We start from the raw sequence: 26,252 nt of genomic DNA, 5'->3' as shown, positions 1-26,252 counted from the left end.
TTGGCAATGAATAGCTAAAGGTTCTGATACTGCTATACATCTATATTAAAATTGAATAACTAAGTAAATAGAAGGCAAATGGTTGGAGCCAGGTTTTTCACTTTGGAGTGAAAATTTATAGATAAGCCGAAGGGGGAAGCTAGAAAAATCCATGTGCTAACCAATTAGACTTTGAGACATCAGCATGAACTGATTTCGTTTACGATAGCTTTTTATAGTTTATTACAAGCAGAGATGATTACATATAGAAATATTTATAGATATATGTATACACACGTTAGTATACACATATATTGTCTTACTCTTTGGGTTGAGAGGAACCAAGGCTACTCAAATAGAAACTAGCATATATCTAAATGCCCAAGTATTTATTTCTGATATTGTTCTCAAATAAAAGGAATTAGGGTTCTTTAGAGAAACAGTTGAGTCCAGGAAAGAAGCAGAAAACATATACAAGGAGCCCAGAACATCCTGTTCTGTCAGAAAGTTAAGTACTCAAATAATTACAAAGATGGGGGTATGTCAAAGAGACACAGAGGTCAACAGAAGAAACTCCCAGTGGCTGAGCAACAAAAGATAACACAAAATGTAAAAGAAATATCCACATATCCATCAAAATATAATACAGGATTGACCAAGTTAATAAATGGAGGAGAGAATAAATGCATTTTTCTCATGCAGGAGGACTCCACACAATGTATGTAGATATTCCACTCCCAAAGAAGAGGGGTACATAACTCCCCTTACATGTGAGCTGCACATAATGGGTCCAGTATAAAATGAGACTGGAGACCTGAAAAGAGTGACCTCAGCCAGGTAATCAGCTAAGCATCATCAGTGATACATCATGTTGATCTTATCTACTTTTGATATGATGTGATAAAAAAATGATACTTTACCTCTGTGGCATTTTCCCAAAAATGTGCAATGCTAGTCAAATATTAAGAAAAACATCATTCAAATCCCAATTGAGTGACATTCTACAAAATACCTGACTAGAACTTCTCAAAAATTTCAAGGTCATCCAAAAAAAGGAATATCTATCTGAGGAAAGGTTTTCAAAGTGAAAACTGCCCTGGACCAAGTTAAAACAGGCAGGAAAGATTCTATTCAACTCTACTGCAATAAGAGAGAAAGATTGAACTTACCTCCATTGAAATAAAAGGCTGGAGGGTTTTTAAGCACTGGGGTGAGCTAGTGGAAGAATAATGGAAAACATTAGGGGGAGGTTAATCAATGGGATGAATTGTGCACATTGAGATATTTCTGAGTTTACAAATGTTTTTCTCTGTAAGCCATCTGTGTTTAGTAATTGAAGCCCACTGAAATGAGGCTCCTACCCTCCCACGGAGACTGGCAGAAAGGGGTGCTATCTCCTCCCATGTTTATGTTTCAAAGAGATGGTTCCCAGCTCCTTGAGAAAGACATCCCTGAGCTGTAAAATTGGCAAAAGCCTAGAAGAGTCACACGCATTTAAAAGGGACACATAAATTATTTACAATTTCAAGTTTTCTAAAGTAGATTCTTTAAGAAAAGGGATAAAGAAACTTGGCTAAAATCTAGTTAAGCTGAGGGAAATGTTAAGGTCATCTTAGTCAAGGCCAAAGCCAAGAGGAGCCTAAGGAGATGTGACAACTAAATTCAATGTGGTATCCTGGACAAGACCCTGGAACAAAGCAAAAGAAAAAGTAAAGAAATCTGAGTAAAGTACAGATTTTAATGAATAATTATTTGTCAAGATTGGTTTATTATTGATAACAAATGTAGAGTAACATAAGCTGTTAACAAAAGAGGAAATGAGTATAGGGTTATGGAACTCTTTCTACTCTCTTCACTATTACTCTGTAATTCTGAGACTATCTAAAATTAAAAATGTATTACAAAATAATAGCACTTTCTTGTTCTGGGCCTCTGGACCTGATTTTCTTATTGTTTAAATAATACATTTGTTTTATGGCAGTTATAACTATGGCAGCCACAGAATACAATAATCTGGGTTGTTAGAAATGTGGCAGGCAGTCATATCATTGTTTTATAAGCAGGAGCTCCGAAAGGAAACCATTGCTCAGAGAAAAAAAGACTATGTAAAGAGTTGGTGAAGCATTGTTTTAAGGGATCATGAAGAGATAAATCATCCTAAGAAGAGTGTCCATTGATTTTCACTTTGTTAAATATTGGGGAGAAGTATTGGCAGAACAGAGTTTTATTGTCCATATAGTGCTTCCACCATTCACCCTGCCTTAAGGACAAAAATCCAGGGACCCATATCAAGGATATCACCATGTTGATGCAAAAGCAATACCAGCAGCTTCCACTTTGGAAAGGCAAAGACTGAGATTTAGGAAGTTCAAAGAAGACTGACTAAGCGTTACTAGAGAGATGCTATGTTATGTTGCTAGATGGTTATGTTTCTAGTAGCCAGCCATGTTTATACTAGGAGAAAGCTAAGAAAAACAGGGCATGCAACTGATAATGATGCCTAAACCTGAAGAAGCTAATAGGTATTTGCATAAAATACCTAGCCTGGGCTAGGATAGTCTGGATTAGACTGGGCTGGGCTGGGCTGCCTCTGAGCTTTTGATTTAGTAATCTACTAGTCACAGGAAAAGGTCAACATAGACAGACTGGCTATGTCAGCTAAATTTTTCAGAGCAGTTTTGTTTTGTTTTTCAAAGTAACAGCAAATCTTTTCTGTCAAAATTTCTCTTCTAAGAAATGGTATACACATAAACTAGTATTTTTGAAGTCTTATACTATAGTCATGTCTCATGGGTAAATTGCTGACAGAATAATGTGAAACTTTGATGCTCTTAGTTGAAGGGAGTTTGGTTGATGGTAATTGCAAAGTGTTAGTGAGTTAAATTTTGTCAGTATGAAGACATTGTGAAATATTTTCATATTATTATTGGAGTCTAAAATTTAGTAAGGATATAATATAATTTTATAAAGGGATTACTATTTTAGTGTCTTCCCCATAGAATTCTGATACTACATGGTCATAATTTGATTACAGCACTTACACCATTATATTTTGTGGGAGGTTTTTCTTTGTTTTCTTTTGTTTACTTTTAATTTCTTGCCTCCTGCTCTGAATAGGTTAACTTCAAGGATTAAGGCCATTGTTTCATTCACAAAATAACTGCTATACAATAACAAAAATCAAAATATATTTGTTGCATGCAATGGGGAAATAATTCTCTATTTAATAAATGGTGCTGTGTGAACTGGCTAGCCATATGAAGAAAATTGAAAGTAAACCTCTTCCCTATACCTTTTACAAAAATTAACTCTAGATGGATTAAAGACTTAAATGTAAAACCCAAAACTATAAAAACCCCAGGAGAAAGCCTAGGCAATACCATTGAGGACACAGGCACAGGCAAATATTTTGTGGCAGAAAGTTCAAAATCAATAGTAACAAAAGCAAAATTTGCCAAATGGGATCTAGTTAAAAAGCTTCTATCTTCAGCAAAAGAAACTATCTTCAGAGTGAACAGAGAACCTACAGAATGGGAGAAAATTTTTGCAATTCATCCATCTGACAAAGGTATAATATCCAGAGTCTACAAAAAACTTAAACAAATTTACAAGAAAGAAAAACAAACCACCTCATTAAAAAGTGGGCAAAAGACATGAACAGTCAGTTCTCAAAAGAAGATATTTATGCTGCCAACAAACATGAAAAAAAAAATCATTAGAGAAATGCAGATCAAAACCACAATGAGATACCATCCCACACCAGTCGGAAGGATGACTATTAAAAAGTCAAGAAACAACAAATGGCTGGCAAGTTTGCTGAGAAAAAGAAACGCTTTTACTGCTAGTGGGAATGTAAGTTAGTTCAACCATTGTGGAAGATAGTGTGGTGATTCCTTAAAGTTCTAAAAGCAGAAATACCATTTGATGCAGCAATCCCATTACTGAACAGTCAAAGGAATATAAATTATTATAAAGATACATTCATTGCAGCACTATTCACAATAGCAAAGACATGGATTCAACCTAAATGCTCATCAATGATTGACTGGATAAAGAAAATGTGGTACGTATACACTCTGGAATACTGTGCAGCCATAAAAAGAAATGAGATTGTGTCCTTTTCAGGAACACAGGTGGAACTGGAAGCCATTATCCTCAGTAAACTAATGAAGGAACAGAAAACCAAACACCACATGTTCTCACTTATAAGTGGGAGCTGAATGATGAGAACACGTGGACATATGGTAGGGAACAACACACACTGGGGCCTGTTGGGCAGGGATAGAGGGAGGGAAAACATCAGAAAGAATAGCAAATGGATGCTGGCTTAATACCTAGGTGATGGTTCAATCTTTGCAGCAAACCACCATGATACATGCTTACCTATGTAACAAACCTGCACATCCTGCACATGTGCCCCCAAATTTAAAATTAAAATTGAAGAAAAAAAATGTATGTGTGCTATTAGGACCAACTCATAAAAATGGTGCTCCAACTCAAATTGTTTGATATTTAATATTTATTGAAATCTCTTTGAATCTACTTCATCTTATTTCTTATTCCTTAAGATCTTTCTTTTTCTACAAATATGGTATCAAGTAAAAACATAATCTATTAATTCCAAGAATTTTTAAAATTATATTTAATTTATATCCCAACTTCCATTTCATATTTCCCCAGATAAGTAAAGCTAATTATTTACTGTTCATTAAGCCCCTCTAGTATACAAGTAAGTGATTGGCATTAATTGAAACCCACAATACCTCAATGAAGTCCACAGCACTTTTCAGGGATTTTTCATCCACCACTAAATAATATACCACTTTATTTTATAAGGATGCATACTTCCTTAAAGAACAGTGGTCACCCAACAAACAGTTTTGTAAGGATACTGGAAATATACAACTCATTAAAATCTATTAAAAAAAACTTAATTACCATGGTTTATGTCATATGTATAATCTATACTTGCAGGAATGTTTTTAAAATATTTTGGAGATCCAAATGCCAAATGTTCACATTAAAGCTTCCACCTTTTTTGGAAATCATAATTTCTGAGCAATGTTATGAGATTTTTTGTCAGAAGGAAATTGGGAAAACATGAATTTGTGTGGCAGATTATAATGAGTGTGTTTTGCACCCCTGCTTACCTTGTTCATTGACTTTCTTCACTTTTACCAAATGCCCACTCACCCAGCACTCATAGAGAAATCACAGTGAAAAAACTAACATAGGAAGACTATAAGTTCTTTACTGTTGAGTTCAAAATGCTGCAGTCCAGGCTTAAGCAGATATGAATGATATATGATTTATCATAATCAGTAGCCACATTCCTTCTTGGCTTGTTACTCTACTAGATATTTATTAATAGCAGAAGAGAAAGAAGATGTTTTAAATGGAGCTGGTTAATAAAAGAAGGGACAGAACTGCACCTTGACAGGTCCCCCAGGACAAAACGTGGAGGCAGAAGCACAGGGAGGTGGCTGACCCCTGGGTGAGTCTGAGGAATCAAGAATTCAAAAAAAAACACTTTTTCTCTTTTCTATCTTAATTTCTTATAGAGTGGAAATCTCCTCAGAGTCCCCATTGTGGATGGAAAGAGAAGGCTACCTAGGGATCAGTCCTTCCCCCTACATGACCAAGAATGGGAAAGAAGTGACACTGAGGACTGACAAAAGAAAAATTCTCATAGCAGGTACAAAGACATTGCAGTGGAACGTGATGTAGACTGTCAGTGCAAGCACCAGTAGAGGTACAGGGCCCCTGTGCAAACCACTAGAAAAAGAAGAGTAAGATAAGATGATTAAATAGCTTGGTATATGACCAGAGCAGGCAAAGGATACCCATAAACACAGTTTTGTAGGATAGAATGTTTAAGGTTCAGAGTTACTTTAAGGAAGGGAAAAAAGGAAAGAAGAAATTCTAATTGAGTTAAATTAGAAATTACTAAGACAAATTTTAAAATGTTGGAATTTCCTCAGGTGATCATAGATCAAGTGTTATTCCATCATATGAAATGAGAACTCACAGTAAAATTGTTTCGGCATAGGAAAACAAAAACTTTATAATTTGTACATGAGGGTATGCTGTGAAAATTGTAGCCCACTGCTTCTGTGATAATAATGAATCATCATCAGAAAAGTAAAATGTTTTAACTATTTCAGTTTCCTCTTTCTATATATGTGTGTGTATATGTATGTGTGTATACACACACACACACACACACACACACACACACAGTTTTATTTGCTGTTCCTGACAACATGGGAAGATAATTAAGGAATAAAGTATTAAACTGTACCCTAGAGTATAATGCAGGGCTAACAAGTGATTTCCCAAAGGTCAGTCTGTTAATCAGTGGGGCGAGACAGAACTAGAACCTTGATCTTTGACCACAAGTCTGTTTTTTTTTTTTTTTTTTGGTTTTTTTTTTTTTAACCAAAATGTCACCTGCATTTGAAAGCTTTAAAAAATCACTGGGCTAAATTGTAAAATAAATTGAGACATATGCCATCCCTAGAGGTAAATTGCACTTCTAACTCCAGGGGGACATGTCCTGGACACAGCTGTTCCAAGGCAGGCTGGATCTGATTAATCACTACCCAACTAGGCATTTAGATCTACTCATTCATGGGCAAGCCCAAGAGCAGATGTAATATTTTACTCCTCTGGGTTTCCAAGAACAAAGGAGTGCATAGAGGAATTAAACAAACCCACAATGAATTATTCATTTTATTTAATATATTGTACACACATTAATAGAAAAGAATTAGCAAAAATTACATGTTACAATGATATTAAACATCTTAAATATCTACAAATTCTAGCTGCAGGTATATAACTAAGTGATGAGTTTATTAAAATTGTCTAAAATTGCTGCTATTCAGAAGCTCCACAATTTCTCAAATGTCTGAAGGTCAATGACTCTATGTGTTCAATTTCTGAGTGAAATTCAGTTCTCTCAAGGTATATTCCATTCTATCATCCCAAAGATCAACTCTCTTTCTGCCCAAGTAGAAGAATAAAAAGTGTATTTTTTCCTGGAAGTTGTTAAGAAATCATACTCTAAGAAAAAACTTGACCCCTGAAAACTAATATCTGTATAATCATAAAACGCCTCCTAAGGAAGTAACTGACTTTGTCTAAGTCACTTGAAAATCCTCTTATGAAAGGTGGGGATTCCTGAAGAAAAGGTAATTACAGAATCCAAGGAAGTTTGATATGCTAGAATATTAAATGGCTAAGATTTCACCTGCTCTTCACTGGATGGTCCAAAGAACACTGGCAAGGTTTTACTCTGTAACTCTCTTGTATGTGTTTCCTCAGCAGAGTAAGCTCTCCTCTGACTTCCTTTATATATGTTAATAATTCATTCACGTTACATTTTATAGCCTTGGTTATTCTTTATGCTTCCATGTTCTGGTCTAACCAGCATTAATTTTTCAAATAAACTTTCAGAAGGCAATTATGTTTTTCCTATTTCTAACGTATGAGAAACACTTCATTGGAACCCCCACATGGACCAGGACACTAAAATACTAGTCAGAATTCTGGGTCCTGGGAGTAAAAGGCTATTGTGTAGAAGAAGAAACAAAATAACGAACAGTAATAAAAATGAGGATAGTAATAACAGCAATAATAGTACTACACACATTTAGTTCTTAATAATTGACTAAAAATATTCACATATATTATCTCATTTAGGATACATAAAATACAATCAAAAATCTAAGAACTACTTAGGACATTCAGGTGGCTCATAACAGTACATGCTGGTGAATCAGAGACAGGAAACAGCTGAAGACCTGGTCTTGTAACACACTAAACAAAACCCTAACCTGTGACTCAGAGAAAGTGGAAAGCACTAAGTCTACAAGATCTGGTCTAAGGTCATCTAGGAGAAAAGACACAGTAACTAATGATGCGCTTTCCACTCACTCAAATTGAGTACACGAGGTTCTAAGTAAAAAGAACATCTTCATTTACCTATAGGTGGGGCATAATGCTAAAAAAAACCATGACACAATTACATGGGCATACATCAATTTGAAATGGTTTTAGCTTCAGGTAGCAGGACTGAGCCAAATGCAGTGTGGCTTTTTTTTATTATTATCTGTTTAACTAGGATTCTAGAAGTAGGCAGTCTGTGGATTCAGTCACTCTGTAATATCAGCAAGACTCAGGCTATTTCTGCCTCTCTCATATTGGCTTGACATCCCAGGCTATTACCTTCCTACAATTAGTTAGTACTAGCTTCAAATACCCTGTTAGTTCCAAGAAGGAAGGAAGTGATGGGGGAAGCCTTTCCCTCAGATTTGAGGATGAAGTTCCCCCAACACAGTTTCTGTTTGTCTCATTAGTTAGAATGTAGATGCCTGGCCACCTCACAGTAACTAACAAAGGGGGTTGAAATTACCATAGCTTATTTAAACTAATCATGATTCAAACCTTAGAGGAGAACATGGAAGAGCTGAGATAAGGACTGAAAAAAAAAAAAGGACATAAAGAGAATTCATTTCTCTTTTCTTAAGACTAAAATTTTAAAACAGACTTTAGCATCCTCACAACTCTTATTGTCTCCCTCCCTGCACTGCCCTCTTGTTATCCAGTGGAGTCCAGCAGACTGGCCATTAGAGAAATCATGTTTGGGAGAGATGCTTGTATTCTGCATACATTTTAACGTAGAGTATTTCCTGAAGGATTAGATTAGGGTATGAACAAAAGAGAAGAGTTGAGGATAAGCCCAAGTTTGGGGCCTGGACAATAAAGCCAAAACCAAAAGGGGAAAAATTAGATGGATTGACATTCGTTTCTCTCTCAACATCTATATTCACAGAAACATGAAGATTGGTTTGATTTTTTTTTCTTTATTAAAGTTCACAGGGCACTGGCCATTTGGGAGTTAAACAAAGACCAAAGACAGTGATGATCATTTGTAAATACTGTTGAGTGTTTATAAGCCAAGTTAGAGAAAAGAATAAATCATTTAGACAAGGTCTTAATTGATAATTAAGGGTGATAATTGAGGAAAAAAATGAGTGAAAATATTTAAACATTCTGGAAATTAGTGAGCCAAAATAGAAAAACAGATCATAAATATACGTTAACTTTTTCAGAGTCCACTGTGCTGTGCCACAGCTCTGCCTTCATTATTTGTACTTTAAAGGGAGCTCTTCGTCAGGCATTTCTTCAAATCAAATCTAAGAACCAGGAAAACAACACCTTTTAAGCCTTTAATCTGATCCTCAACTATTGAGACATTTTTCCCACTACTGTTCTTTTGAAATAGTATAATTTAATAAAATCTAGGGAAGTTGAGTTCTGAAGTCCATATGGGAAATAGAGGAAAAGAATGTTCTTTTTATACTTTCTCTGGTTTCCAGAGAAACCTGTGCCTGTTAGTTAAGATTCTCTGAATGAACAGCACCAAAAAATGACTACAAAATCAGTAAAACATACAATGCTTAATACCTGTCAGAGACACTATCAATATATGAATATATTACCATTTGATGAAGTTTCAACTGCCAGCTACTGAGATGACCAAGATAAATAGTCACATCATCTTAATCTTCAAAAGGTACTTGTTCCTACTGTCATGAAAAATTTCTTCTCTTATGTGATGGAGTTTACCCTGTAAATTAAATCTCTCAAGTAATGGAAGAAATAACCCATGACACTGGTGAGGGAAATTAAATTAGAGTCACTAATAGCAGGTCAGCACAGTCTGAGCAGAGGTAATGGAAGTGACCACATGAATGATAAGCAGGTCTTCGAAAGGCTGTGACAAGTGTCTCCCAGACAGTGTGACGAGCATTCATCTAGGTGGCAAGCAATTCATAGTCAAGACACTAACATGTTTATAGTGTGCTCGCCCCCATCTATGCCAGAGCATGTCAACCTTTCTGAGGAGGATGTTCTAATTCCCTTGTGAAGGCCATTAAGAAAAGTTAAAAATGAGGTTCCCTGTTTCTGGGTAAATCAATTTCTCATTGCCTAGAAACCTTTGTGGCCAGAGCAGATGACCTTTAGCGACAAGAAGAATCACAGAACTATACTTAGTAACTTTATTTTTTTAAGCGTTAGAAGTAAACAAAAGGAAAACTGTTCTACAATTCAGCAGTCAGAGGGTGGCTAAAACAAATGGAGTTATTTTAGCTTTGTTGCTAAGGCTTGAAGAGCACGGTAATGCCAATGACAAAATAACCTATTATGTGGGAAAGTTGAAATGGTACCTTGCACTTTATAGGTAGCCCTTCTGGACCTCAGCTGTGATTTACTTTCTAATGCCCAGTCAGGATCACTGAACTTTTGATATCAACATAATAACCAAGTAAATAACACAGCTGCTGAAAATGGGGACAAGAGCAGGAAGGGGGGATGTGGAACAGGAAAAGGGAGCTGGAAGGAATGACTTCTAGAAAATCTCTAATAGTCTGATGGCTGCAACTTAACCTATTCTATTAAAATATGTTTTACTGTGATCTCGGATGATAAATGATGGGATCATGAAAAATGATCATTTTTAAACAGAGATATCTGCATTGCTTGACATATTGTTTGGGGTATAAATACACTGAAATGTGCACTTAAATTATTATATATCTGATATGGTAATGTTATACTTGTTATTGTACAATACTTTTCCTAAGTATAATGTCCCTAGAACCACTGATTTGAAAAGAAAAAATGATCATTGTATGCTCTCCATCCTATTTGTTTAAATATGTATTGTTAGTTGTAATATTCAGTATTTTAAAATTACTTGCATTAAAAATGGAAAATTTAAAAAAGAAGCAAGGAAAATAAGTTATTTTTCTACCTTTAAAGTAGACGACTGTTTCTTGGTGTATAAACAAAGTTATGTTTATTTTTAATAGCTCAGTCTTTGTATAGTTAACCAAGAAAATAATCCAAAATATTGGATTCTGGTGACATTATGCTTTACAGGTCAAAACCATAGTACTTGAAGAAAATGAATGGAAAATTGAAACAGTTTAAATAGAATACAAAGCTCATAGAATGCCAATGTGGAAAATGCATGGCCTGTCCATTCTTTGAATTTAGTAAAGCAGGCTAGACGAGCTTCAGGGAACATGATGAATCAGTGGTTATGGAAAATAAACAGCAATAAGTTCTGAGCCTCAAACTCTTGCTAACTTATCATATTACTATGCTGGGTCAAGTTATTTGCTTCTCTGCATCTGTTTTCTCATCTGTGAAGTAAAATTATAAAAAATAAAAAAGCTTTTTAACTTTGGTTAGAAATGGAATTTCACATAGGTTTTACAGGATATACTGAATAAAAGTCATTAATTTCATAGTTGGCACCATTATTCCTAATAAACAAAGTGAAACTGTGAATTTCAGTCCTATGAAATATAAATGGGCCCATATTTAGTTCCAAACATGCACAAAATAATTAAATGTTCCCCCAAATCCAACTGACTAGCTTTTATGCTTAATCAAATGAAAGAAGAAAGAAATTCCCGTTTAGCAAAAGATAACATTCTTTCTTTGAATTATTCATTTTCAATTACTGTTCTATTTTTATCAAAATAGAATACTAAAAAATAAGGGTTTTTCAGATCTTAGAAGCAGTTTTCTTAGAATAGCATGACTTGCCTTTCGTGAGGTAAAAATATCTCTAAGTCTGAAGTATGAGGCCAAATCAAATCAAAAACTTAGTGAAGAATATATAACTGAAGAAAATAAATCTTTATTTTTATATTAAACACTTATTTATTAATTTTTACTTTTTGCTTTGTTTATAGATCTTTCCCCTTCACTTTAGCTAAGCAAAACTAGTTGGTTCTAACCAGATTAGTTTTTAAATTAAATGAAAAATCTTTATTTTTTATCTATCTTAAAATTAAAATCTGGCTGGCCATGGTGGCTCATATCTGTAATCTCAGCACTTTGAGAATCCTAGGCAGAGAGAGGTCAGGAGTTCAAGACCAGCCTGACCAACATGGTGAACCTTGTCTCTACTAAAAATGCAAAATTAGCCAGGTGTAGTAGTGCAAGCTTGTAATCTCAGTTACTCAGGAGGCTGAGGCAGGAGAATCGTGAACCCAAGAGGCAGAGGTTGCAATGAGCGGATATCACACCACTGCACTCCAGCCTAGGTAACAAGAGCAAAACACTGTCTCAAATAAATAAATAAATAAAACCTATTTCCTCTCTCAGAAATGTCCATTCAATTTAGTGACATAGGAAATTGTTGACAATATGTTATAAAGTAGAAAAACTACTATTCAACATGTTAACTTTAAATTTTGTTTTACATTAATTTTCCATCTAAATTTTAACTTTTAGTTTTGCTTTAAAAAATCTATACAAGCCCATTCAATAGTGGGCAAAGGATATGAACAGATATTTTACAAAAGAAGACATACATGAGGCCAACAAACATATGAAAAAATGCTCATCATCACTGGTCATCAGAGAAATGCAAATCAAAACTACATTGAGATACCATCTCACGTCAGTTAGAATGGCGATCATTAAAGTATCTGGAGACAACAGATGCTGGAGAGGATGTGGAGAAATAGGAACACTTTTACACTGTGGGTGGGAGTGTAAATTAGTTCAACCATTGTGGAAGACAGTGTGGCGATTCCTCAAGGACCTAGAAATAGAAATTCCATTTGACCCAGCAATCCTATTACTGGGTATATATCCAAAGGATTATAAATCATTCTGCTATAAGGACAGGTGCACACGAATGTGTGCTGAACATGTGGCAGTGAAGGCTCACACTGAAGGACAGACAGTTTTTGGGAGAAGATAAAAATCAGGATTTTCAGTTGAGATCTATTGGTTTTAAAATACTGTGTAAATCAAGTAAAAACAACTATGTTGACCAAGTGTAATTTATGGTATACTCATTTGCAGCCTCTAGACTGAATTGTCCTAATCAATGCTAGACTTAAGTATTTCAAATGTACTTTATTTCTGCACACTTACACTTGTTGCCATACAAATGGTTTGCCCACTCAAATTTTCACAAACCCTGCCTTCTACTTGGTAGAAACTAACTGTTCATATGGTCAATTTATAGTTGTAAACTACTTTGATATTTTCTAGTGTGTAAATTACTGTTGCTTATCAAGCATCAAGGTTAATTTTACTATTGGAAACATATATCTGTAATTGGAAAATATTATAAAATAAATACGAAATTTTATTCACCAATATGGAAGAGGATGTATTATTCTGATAATATTTACTAGACAATTTTATGTAATCAAGAATCAAGTCAGAAAGAATAAATAACTCTCTGGGATAATCCTCATCAATGCTCTCAAAAGTGGTAAAATAATTTTTAATTATTTGTTCAACCTAATTAAATCTTACCAATATTAGCTTATTCTATCCTAGTCACTTAAAATAGATGCTTACCATTAAGTGGTTTTATTAACTGTTTATTTCTATGTTTGAAATACTACAAATAATGAATTAACTCAGTACTCATATAAATCTCATGGCCTAACCCTTTATACATATTTGCATCTATGTAATATATCATTAAGGAAAATACTATCACCATAAAACCTTATCAATAGGAAATTCTGTGTGACATGAAACAGTACATCAACCTGGCAATTCTTTTTGTTGGTTAATCATTTAATTTTTTTTCTCTGATTTAATTGAAATACATTATTAGTATTAGGGTTCTCTAGAGAAACAAAAGCAATAGTAGATAGATTAGACAGATGAACAGATGAGAGAGAGAAAGAGAGATTTGTTATGATGGATTGGCTCATGTAATTTTGAAGGCTAGTAAGTCCCTGGATCTGCTGTCTGCAAGCTGAAGACCCAGGAAAGCCAATGGTATAATTCAGTCTGAAGGCCAGAGAATCAGGAAAGCTAATGGTGTTAAGTTCCAGTCCAAATTCAAAAGTTTGAGAATCAGGGGCACAGATTTCCTGGAACAGGAGAAAATGATGTTCTAGGTCAAAGAAGAGATTATATTTGTCCCTTTCTGCCTTTTTGTTTTATTCAAGTTCTTCAGTGGATTAGATGATACCTAATCGAATTGGTAAAGGTGATTTTTCCCTAGTCTTCCAATGTAAGTCCTAATTTCTTCTGGAAACGTTGTCACAGACATGCCCAGAAATAATGTTTTACCAGCTATGTGTGTACCCTTTCACCTGTTCAGGTTGACCCATACAATTAACCATAACATAGGCTGATTTGCTGCCAATCAAAAAAAGTGATGGCAGATTATAGAAACAGACTTAGTCTCAAATCCAGACACTGTCAGAAAATTAAGTCTTCTTGAATATATAGCCTTCACTACTCAATTAACTCTAATTCAACACATTTTTATATAGTGACTATTATAAGCTAGCCCATGTTCCAAGTGCAGTGGATAAGGTGAAGGACCCAATTTTATTGTTCTGGTAGGATGAGGCAGATACCAAAAAATAAATAAGGCCATGTTAGAGAATAATAAATGTTCTGTAAACAATTAGAGGCATGTAATAGAGCTACAGGGGCCACCTTAGATTGAGACCAGGAAAATCCTCTCCAACGATATACAAGTTAAAACCTGAATTGTCGACAACAACAACAAAAATTACAAAAAGATCCAGAGAAAGAGAATTTCGAGAACAGAGAAGAGGCCAAAGTGGCCAGGGACAGTGGGCAAGGGTAAGTTACTGAGACACGAAATCCAAGACAGGCAGATATCAGTTCCTGTGGGGCTTTACAGGGCATGGAGGAGTTTGGATTTACTCTAAGTATAGTGACATCTGTTTTTAAAAGATCCCTCTGCTGACCCTGTGGAGAATGAATTGTGGGGAGGCAGAAATGCAAAGAAAGATTAAGTATTGCAGGGAAGGGTCATCATGGGCTGGATGATGTAGTGGTAGAAATTGAGGGGATATGTTTTGCAGGTAGAATCAATTTTACATAGCAGTAATTTGGATGTGAGAAGTCAGGGAAAAAGAAGTGCACACTCTTCATGTATTTTTGACTTGAGTGATTAGATAGGTGATATTGCTATTCACTGAGTGGAAGAATGGGGGAGAAACAAGTGTGGGTTAAGGGAAGGGAAACAGAGTTCTGTTTTAGGACAAGTTAGCTTCTGGTCCCTTTTAGACATTCATTGAGAAGCAGGAAGTTGAATATAGGATTCTGTATTTGTAGAAAGATGTCAAAAACCAGGGTATTAATAGTTATTAGCATAAGGATAGTAAAATAATGGAGCAGGATGATTTTTTAAAAAAGTGTGGTTTAAAAAATAAAAAAGAAGGCCAGGTGCAGGGTCTCACACCTGTAATCCCAGCACTTTTGGGGGTCGAGGAGGGTGGATCACCTGAGGTCAGTAGTTCCAGACCAGCCTGGCCAACATGGTGAAACCCTGTCTCTACTAAAAATACAAAAAATTAGCTGGGTGTGGTGGTGGGCACCTGTAATCCCAGCTACTCCAGGGGTTGAGGCAGACGATTCGCTTGAATCAGGGAGGCAGAGGTTGCAGTGAGTCAAGGTCACACCATTGCACTCCAGCCTGGGCAACAAAAGAGAAGCTTTGTCTCTAAATAATTAATTAATTAAAAATAAATAAATAAGAAGAAAAGGAGCCAAGACCAAGTCCTGGGTCATTCCATATTAGATATTAGGGAGAAGGAGCCAACAGCATCTGAGAAGGAGTATGTAATGACAGGAACAACAAAAAATTAAAAAAAAAAAATAACAGAAACTAAGGAAAAAATTAGTTTCAAGAAGGAAATGGTTAACTCTATGGAATGCTGCTGAGAACAAGTAAGACAAAGACAAGGAAACTGGCCACTAGAATTTGGCAACATAGTGATCAGTCATAGGTGAATACTGGAGGTAGAGTAGTGATTGCAAAGGATTGAACAGAGGAGAGGTAATTTATCAGAGATAACAACTGTAAACAACTCTTTCAACAACTTTTGCTTTAAAGATAAGCAGAGCTTAGAAGACTTACTTCAGGAAAAAACATTTTTTGTTTTGTTTTGTTTTAGCATATGCTATGCTGATGTTACCTGGTGACCAAGATGCCTAAATGCCCTCGGCTTAATTAAATTTTAGAAAGGCTTCTTCCTGACTCTAGATCCCTAACATTTCTTTCATTAAAGTATTTACTTTAGACAACATTTAATTATAAATTATTTCTCTGTTTCTTTGAAATGTAAATCTTTTTAAAGGCCTCTTGCCACTTTCACAACCCAAGAGTATCTTTCTGAAGAACCCAGAAGCCATCTCTTTAAAATGTAACCATCAGGGAAGACAGCATCCCTTGTCTCCCAGTTTAGGTAGGAAGATTGTAGCTGAGCTTCAGCAGGCCCCTTACTCCAAGTTGCAAAGCCACTTCTTGTCATAAAGGTATGTAAAGTTTATTAGCAAACACAAATGGCCTATAGCCTCCTGCTAACAACGTCTAGTACTTTTCCGCTAGCTCACCCAGCCTTTAGAAATCCCCCTGTTCTTTGTTTTGGTGACACTGAATTCTGGCCTCATTACCCAGTTGCAACAGCATTGAGTAAAGTCTTCCTTGCCTGTTACACTTTGTCCAATACAGTTCTTGCTCTGACACTGACTGGCCCTCTTGATGTGCTCTCCACATCCTCTACCTACTTGATGTGTTGTCTTTTCTGTTCCTTGAGTTCAGCCAGTGGGGAACATGAGCAAGAGATCCTGGAGGGAAGGAGAAAACAGGATTTTTATCTCCCCACTCAGTCCCTCCCTATGAGACCACAGAGGTTTGGCTTGTCCCTCCCCTCAACCAGAGAGCAGGACTGCTTTCAGGTGCTTTCTCCACACAGATATCCCTGACTCCAGCAGAAAATCACTCATTCCCTTCACCCTTCAGGCTTAGGAGGTTAAAAAAAAAAAGTAGAAAAAAAGTGGGTATGGACAGGTGGAGGAGCCTTCCTTCCATGGCACTGCACTGTTTCTCATGGCATCCTGACTACACTTTACCCTATGTAAATAGTTCCTTTATTAAACTTTACTCAAAAGAGCCGATTTAAATGTACCATCTTCTTGCTGCAGAACTGCTAACTAGTGCACAAGCCAATGGGAAATAATCTAGTAATTGATGATGCTGAAGAACTATACAATAATTACAGGAGTAAAGTCCTTGAGAAGATGACATCGAATGAGAAGGCAAAAATATCTCTATAAGAGCCACAAAACACTGCTGAAAGAAATCATAGATGACACAAACAAATGAAAATACATCCCATGCTCCTGGATTGGAAGAATCAATATCATGAAAATGACCATACTGCCCAAAGCTATCTACAGACTCAATGTAATTCCCATCAAAATATACATCATTTTTCACAGAATTAGAAAAACCATCGTAAAATTTATATGGAACCATAAAAGAGCCAAAATAGCCAAAGCAATCCTAAGCAAAATTACAAATCTGGAGGCATCACATTGCTAAACTTCAAATTATACCACAAGGCTGTAGTTATCAAAACAGCATGGTAGTAGTATAAAAGCAGGCACATAGACAAATGGACCACAGAGAACCCAGAAATAAAGTCAAATATGTACAGCCAACTGATGTTTGACAAAGCATACAAAAGCATAAATTGGGGAAAAGACACCCTATTTAATAAATAGTGCTGGGAAAACTGATGAGCCACATGTAGAAGAATGAAACTGGATCCCTATAGCTCACTATAGGCAAAAATCAACTCAAGGCGGATCAAAAATGTAAATATAAGGCCTGAAACTGTAAAAATTCTAGAAGATAACATTGGAGAACTTCTTCTAGACATCAGCCTAGGCAAAGAATTCATGAGTAAAAACAAAAATAAGGGTCGGGAGTGGTGGCTCACACCTGTAATCCCAGCACTTTGGGAGGCCAAGGGGGGCGGATCTCAAAGTCAAGAGATTGAGACCATCCTGGCCAACATGGTGAAACGCCATCTCTACTAAAAGTACAAACTCAAGGTGGATCAAAAATGTAAATATAAGGCCTGAAACCGTAAAAATTCTAGAAGATAACATCAGAAAACTTCTTCTAGATATCAGCCTAGGCAAAGAATTCATGAGTAAAAACAAAAATAAGGGCCTGACGTGGTGGTGCACGCCTATAGTCCCAGCTACTTGGGAGGCTGAGGCAGGAGAATTGCTTGAAACCGGAAAACAGAAGTTGCAGTGAACCAGGATCATGCCACTGCACTCCAGCCTGGCGACAGAGCAAGGCTCTGTCTCAAAAAACAAAACAAAACAAAAATAAATGGTACCCAATTAAACTAAAAAGCTTCTGTACAGAAAAAGAACCAACAGAGTAAGCAGACAACCCATGAGATGGGAGAAAATATTTGTAAACTGTGCATCTGACAAAGGACTAGTATCTAAACTCTATGAGGAATGCAAACAAATTGCCAGGGTAAAAAACAATCTCACTAAAAAGTGGATAAAGGACATGAATTGTCGCTTCTCAAAAGAAGATATACAAATGGACAACAAACTTATGAAAAAATGCTCAACATCGTTAATCATCAGAGAAACACAAATTAAAACCACAATGAGATATCACCTTACTCCTGCAAGAATGGCCATTATTAAAAAGTCAAAAAAAAATACATATTGGTGTAGATGTGGGGAAAAGGGAACGCTTACTCACTACTGTTAAAATGTAAATTAGTACAACTCCTATAGAAAACAATACAGAGATTTTTCTTTTTTTTTTTTAACCCTGTTTCATTTTTTTTATACAGTATGGAGACATTTTAAAGAGCAAAAAGTAGATCTACCATTGGAGAAATCCACTAGGTATCTACCCAAAAGAAAAGAAGTCATTATATGAAAAAGACACTTTCACACATATTTTTATAGGAGCACAATTCACAACTGCAAAGATGTGGAAACCAACCTAAATGCCCATTGACTGAGTAGATAAAGAAAATGTGTTATATATACACTTTGGAATACTACTCAGCCATTAAAAGGAACAAAATAATGTCTTTTGCAGCAACTTGAATGGCTGGAGGCCATTATTCTAAGTAATACAGGAGTGAAAAACCAAAAACTGTATTCCAATTTCTAATTGGGAGCTAGGCTGTGAGTATGCAAAGGCATACAGAGTGATATTATGAACTTTAGAGATTCAGAAGGGCGAGGATGGGAGAAGGGCCAGGGATGAGAAGCTACACATTAAGTACAATGTATACTCTTGGGTAACAGGTACACTAAAAATCTCAGAATTCACTGCAATATAATTCATTCATGTAACCAAAAACCACTTGTACCTCCCAAAGCTATTGAAATTTGAAAAAAATTAAAAATTAAATATGAAAGAATAGGAAGGCAGAGCACAAATAAAGGGATTGGCCTTTAGTGGGAGTATTGTAATAATTAAAAAAGGAAGAAGTTGAAGGATCAGGTGTAGGTTGACAGGTAAATCTGGTGGTGAAAAGATGAGAAAGTTCATTCAAGTCTGATTTCTTCGATTTTCTCACAGATGTGAGACACAAGGCACACAAGACCTTTGAAGGCAGGTGTAATGCGGACTTTGTGGGAAGTAGAAGAGCCAAAGTGTGTTAAGCAAGCAAACTGCAAACACAGGTGAATGTTCAGTGCCCTTTGAGGTTTGCATTCATGATCTTAGATTAAAAAACAATCGGTATGACTGGTAGTTCTTTCTCCTGGTTGCAGATTAGTAGTTAGTGAGTTTAACCAGGGTCAAAGTTTAAACTAGTCTGATAGTAGGAGAGAAAGGGAGTAAAGTAGTTTTCAAGGAATTGACAACCTAAATACAGAGAGAAGTGAAGACCTGATATTATGTAAAGATATCACTAAAAAGATGAAGAAGTCTGCAGCAGGCTAGAGAAAGAATAAGAGTGCCCCAAAAAACAAATATTTAATATAGATTTTCCTTTGACAGAATGAAAAAAATAAGTTTTCATTCTGTTTTCTAATATGTGAAAGAAAGTTCTAAAAGCAGATAATCCCATATATACTTCCTGATCATTTGTGTTTGACTAAAAACGTGCTAGGCAGCAAAGCAGGGAAAATAATGTGTCATTCGGTTTTTTAATTCCATCAGTTCCAAGGAAATACACAATTGAACAGGCCTGAGGCTACTGAAAATACAGAGTCCCTTTATTGAAGATACAGTATCAAAAAGGTTAACAAGGACACCATGGTACATCAGGCAAATGCCTGATGACAGCATGAATGCTTGTGCTTCTGGGTTGGGTGGAGGGGTAAGAAAGTGTTAATGCATGCTTCTGCCTTAAAAACACCTGTCTTAAGAAAAATATCTATATTCTATTAATTTTTTTATTTTAATCGGTTTTTGGAGAACAGGTGGTATTTGGTTTTGTAAGTTCTTTAGTGGTGATTTCTGAGATTTGATGCACTTATCACCCAAGCAGTGTACAGTGTACCCAATGTGTAGTCTTGTATCCCTCACCCTTCTGCCACCCTTTCCCCCAAGTCCCCAAAGTCCACAGTATCATTCTTATGCCTTTGTATCCTCATAGCTTAGCCCCCACTTATGAGTGAGAACATATGATATTTGGTTTCCAATTCCATCCAGGTTGCTGCAAATGCCATTATTTTATTCCTTTTTATGGCTAAGTAGTATTCCATGGTACATATATACCACATGTTCCTTATCTACTCATTGATTGCTGGGCATTTGAGCTGGTTCCATATTTTTGCAATTGAGAATTGTTCTGCTATAAACATACATGTGCAAGTATCTAGAAAGATACATTCTAGATACTTGCACATGTATGTTTATAACAACTTCTAGAAAAAAGTGACTTCTAGAAAAAAATTCATATTTTAAATGTATATGTATCTACATGTCTTAATGAATATATAGTACTCACTGTATGTGTGTGCATATATGAATTTTCATATGCACATATGTGTATATACATATACAGTTTACCTTTGAACAACGTGGGAGTTAGAGGTGCCAGTCCCCACCCCCTACAGAGTCAAAAATCCACATATAACTTTTGACTCCCCAAAAGCTTAACGAGTAATAGTGTACTGTTAACCAGAAGCCTTACAGATAACAGTGAATTAACACATATTTCATGTTGTATGTATCATATACTGTATTCTTACAATAAAGTGAATTAGAGAAAATAAAATGTTAATTACGAAAATCATAGGGAAGAGAAAATATACTGTTTGTTAAGTGGAAGTGTATCATAAATGTCTTCATCCTTTCATCTTCACATTGAGTAAAAGGAGGAGGAAGAGGAGGGGTTGGTCTTGCTCTTGGGAATGGCAAAGGAAGAAGAAACTACACATGTAAACTGCCTGCATAGTTCAACCCGTGATTCAAGGGTCAGCTGTACTTTTATGTACGAATATGCACATACATACATAAAATATCACTAGAATAAGGACTTTGAGATTTTTTGGTTTAGCCCTGGCACAGTAATGTTCAGTACACAGTGCTTAGATACAGTAAAGCAGCAAAGCCTTAAAGTAGTGAACTCCAGCACACTTCTACCAGTTCAATGTAGGGCCAAATAAACAAACATTCACAAGACTTCAGTTTCCTCACTTGTAAAATAAAGAACTGAATTAGTTATTTGTATTTACTTCCATTCTAAATGCTAAGTATATTGATATAAATAAGTAAATGAGTACTGATTTATTATGAAAGACAGCATTTGTTGTATTAAAGGGGGCTTGCTATCATAGCTAAGGATATAGTCTTTGGCTAGCCTCTCTAGGTTGAAACCCTATCTATTTCTCTCCTTGCTGCTTGAATAAGTGGCTTGACCTGTTTAAGTTTCTTCAACTGTGCAGGTGGAATAATAACCATATCATAGAGTTGTGGTGCATAATGTGTTAATTCACATAAAGAATGTCAAACAGGGCCTGACCATAATAAGCACCCAATATTAGCCATTATTAGCACTATTAGCATTAAGTAAAAAGTTGTGTTGCAGGTAGTATTAAGTATTCATGTAGTTATAAAATTTTATTTACTGCTTGAGGTGGAAAAAGCCTTAACAGTCTTAGAACAAAATTTAATTTCTGACTCCAAGTCTAGACTGTTTATGCAGACAAACTAACCTAACACATTCTCGGTGTTCTCTGTGGTCTCCCCAGCAATCTCTCAGGTCCGGTCTCAGTCACACAGTCTTTTTTGAAGCTTCTTTTTCAAAGAGCTCTTCCCCAGTTCCAAACCCCTCTCCAGGCCTCAGTTGACTAATCACCTTGGAAATTTAATCAGACTCAGACACAGACAAAGATCCTATTAACAGAAGCTTATCCATTATCTCAATTAGAAGTTAGCAACCCAGTTTTCCTTAGGTTAGGATAGGATGATGTTGTTCTATGATCCCGGATAGCTGAGAGAATTGTTTGGTATAGCTAAAATTGCAAGTGTGTTTAAATGCCAAGTGTGATCTTATCTACTTTTCGTAACTGAATTTTGAAGTCATACCTTCATTAAGAAAATTTACTGTGTATGTATGCTTTTCCTTTTTCTTTAAACAGAAAAGTTATAAATAGGCTGGTCATGGTCACACCTGTAATCTCAATACTTTAGGAAACTGATCACTTCACCCCAGAAGTTTGAGAGCAGCCTGGGCAAAATAGAGAGACCTTATCTCTACAAAAAAATTAAAAATTAGCTAGGTCTGGTGGCACATGCCTGTAGTCCCAGCTACTCGGGAGGCTGAGGCAAGAGAATGATCTTGAACTCAGCAGGTCAAGACTGCAGTGAGTTATGATCACAGCACTGCACTGCACCCTGGGTGACAGAGCAAGACCCCGTGAAAGAAGAGGTGGGGAGGGGAGAGGAGGGAGGGGCAGGGAGGGATTATAAATAAATACTCCCTAAGAGGAAGCCTTCTGTGATCTATTGAGCCAATAACTTTCATTTCTCCTATGCTTTTAATTCACTCACATTAGAGCAAATTAAGAATTGGATGACACAATTAGACTGGATACATAAGGAAATAGCTGATTATGAAGGACTTTATAAGTCAGATTAAAAAAATTGGGATATTCTTGATCACTAATGGGAACATATTGCTGTGATTTATACAAAGGGAATAACATGATCAGATTTTCATCTCCAAAAGATCTTACTGACTCCTCAATTTTACATTTCATCTGCATTCACGTATGCCACTTTGTACCTGTAAGTTTTTAGCTTTGAATTGCTCAAAGGAGACTACAGATATCATTCCCATTCTTTCCTGTCTTTCTCCCTTATCATTCCTCCCAGTTAGCACCTAGTGAAGTGTTCAGGAAGTATTGATTTACTAATTATTCTCTCATTTCTCGAAATTCACAGTATGCTTTATATAGTACCAAGGACGTGAAGAAGTAGAAAATATGACTCTCTAAGACCATTCAAATTTTTGCTGGATGTAAAAAGTATTTATTAAGCCAAAATTATCCTATAAAATAAATATGAATAAAGAACCATTATGAAAAATGTATAAGACTAGCAAAAGAGATTCAACTAAATCTAGAATCAAAAAATCTCTCAGGTTCCTTCCCTATATCCTAATATGCACCCTTAGATCCATTTAGAGTTCATAAATATATATCTATGTACTTGTTTGAACTATATGCGTATTAGAGCAAAAAAAAAAAAAACCCAAGTGGACAAAGGTTATGACTTTCATAGAAAATCCATCATCTCTCCATTTTTCCCTTAGGTTATGGCACCAGAGTCTCAGAGCATTAGGTTATGACTATTTACCCTTTTATAATGGAAAGTTAGCAGCATTAGCTGAGCAGATAGAGAAGGAAATAGAGCAGAATGATGGCTAATGCCTTGGGGAATGAATATTCACAATGAGCAAATGGGAAGCAAACGAGTTATTCTGAGGAATAGAGAAGGATAATTTTTTAGCAGACCTAAGAATAAAAAGGGTTACACAATGATTGTATGAATTATTGCTTTCTTTGAGGTTTCATTTTGCTGTCATATTTTTAGCAGAATATATTTATCACAGTTTTACCCAGTCATCAGTTGCTAGCTCACAAGTTATATATGGCACTTAATATGAAATGCTAAAAAATATTTATATAATACAACACTTTCTAATGTTTGTAAAATACCCCTCAACATAAGAACATAAAAGTCATAAGCTATGACTTTTCTTATCTATGTTCCTCACAAGCATTCTCACAACCCATCAAGGATTCCATTAATATAGAACTCATGTTCATAGACCTAGCAATACAATAATACTTGCTTAGTATCACAGCATCTACCCCTCAGGGAAGAAAGTACACACACACACACACACACACACAGAGAGAGAGAGAGAGAGAGAGAGAGAGAGAGAGAGAGAGAGAGAATAATATAAAGTAAACGTATGTTTTGGTCAGAGTGTAATATCATTGTAAGCCAACCCCCGATGGAAGCATTTTTGAGATGCCAATGTTGATTTTGAGGAAATCATCTTACAAGAGCCAAAATAAATTTCAGATGGTAGTATCCAGCCTGTCAGACACTGGTAATTTAATCGTTCAGCATGGCATTCTGCTTCTAGAGGGTATCAGTCTCTATGCCTATTAAGTCTCTGCCTCCATTGAGCCTGTCACCCTGGGTGTCATTTACAGCCATCATTTGGGGACATTCCAACCATTACTTACAATAATTTCAAATATCCTGGGACTTAGTCCAACATTTAAAATGTATTTTTTTCTAAAAGAACCTCTTAATATGTCATCAGAAGACTAATTCTCTCTAAAAGAATAATTATCCAGCCCAGGGGCAAAGAGCAGAGGTTTGATTCCAAATAATAAAGTAAATTTAACTCTCCAAGCATAAAATCTGTGTTCCCTTGAAGAAAAGCACAATTTTGAATCAGAATCCTGTTACTAGCCCTGTCTATTTGACTCCAGTCTGAATTCCAATGGAGAGACATAACATGGAACTCAATAAAATATGAGTTTAACTCATATTTTGTTTTTTTTTTCCCTTCCAATCCAAGAGAAGAATAGAAACATTTGATGACCTCATATACACGTGGGCTGACCATGTGGGCTTATCAGAGTTTCCATCTTCTGTAAAAGATCCTGGAACCATTTAAATAGCCAACAACAGAAATAAGGAATTTTAGATCTATGACTGCAAACTGGCAAGTCAAAAGCCGCTTGCCTGTCAGATTTATTTTATATGAAATGCTTTGTGTTTTGGGGGAAAAAGGAAACATGTTTGAAGGTCTTTAAATGGAGCACACATTTCAATTTCCCTCTGCTTTTTATTAATTATACCTGCTCAATTACACAGGACATATTGAGTTTGCAATGAATTGCTTTTAAATGGATGGAGGAGTATTTATCTGGACTCTCAAAGAGAAATAATATGTAATTGCCACCTGTCAACTAGGGTGAATCACCTTAAATCCCTGGCAAAGAATAAAGGTCTTTTCCCACCAAGAAGGTCTTCTGCTTCTGACTGCAGAACAGACACACAGTTTTTTTAAAAGAGCTTCCATATTCTTTTGTTTTAAATACGATTTAATATTTGCTTTTACATTTATCATCTCATTAAGGAAAAAATAGAAGTGCAGAAAAGAAGAAAGATAATCTGTAGCTTCCCTAAACAAATATAAGCACTCTGCATATTCTGAGTTTTTTTTTTTTTTTTGGTCTTTTGTTTTCTATGCATACATTGGTCTTGCTTTATATGTGGTTGAAATAATATTGTCTAATTTTTCATCTTGCCTTTTTAATTTACTATCTCAAATATTTTCTGTAATGGTCTGCTTTTCATCAGCAATACTATAATAAACAATATTGTTTATAGACATTGCTTTCTATTTACTAGGGATACCATAGTTTCCATCAGAAATAAACTGAGTCTGTTTCTAAGGTTTTCAAAATAGTATATTACATATCCTAACACACTGCTGAATAATGCAATCCATATTTAAAATTATTTTCTTAGTATATATTTCTAGAACAAAGTCAAAGACGGTGAGTAATTTTAGGGTTTTTAATAGCTATTAACACATTTCCACAACCACTGAACCATTCTCAATGGCACATTCAAAATATCAATGTATGCTTGCTAGTGATGTGGATTATCAATTTCTAAACATCTTTATAATGCTATAAATAAGCAGGATAAATGATTTTTTGAGTATTTTTTTTCTAAATTTGACCTTACACTCTATCTTTTTCCAGTGTTTTTACTTCAAATTCAAAGGACTTGATAGTTGAATGAAAATTCCAAAATCATCTATTCTAGCCCTTTTAAGGTTTAGAAATTGGAAGCCAGAAATGTGAAGTGATTTGCCAGTTGAATTTGTTTTATTTTTCTTTAT

The sequence above is a fragment of the Sapajus apella genome, unplaced genomic scaffold (genome assembly GCF_009761245.1).
Source record: "Sapajus apella isolate SASKATOON/1434 unplaced genomic scaffold, GSC_monkey_1.0 scaffold6, whole genome shotgun sequence".
NCBI lineage: Eukaryota > Metazoa > Chordata > Mammalia > Primates > Cebidae > Sapajus > Sapajus apella.
This window is presented reverse-complemented; position numbering follows the sequence as displayed.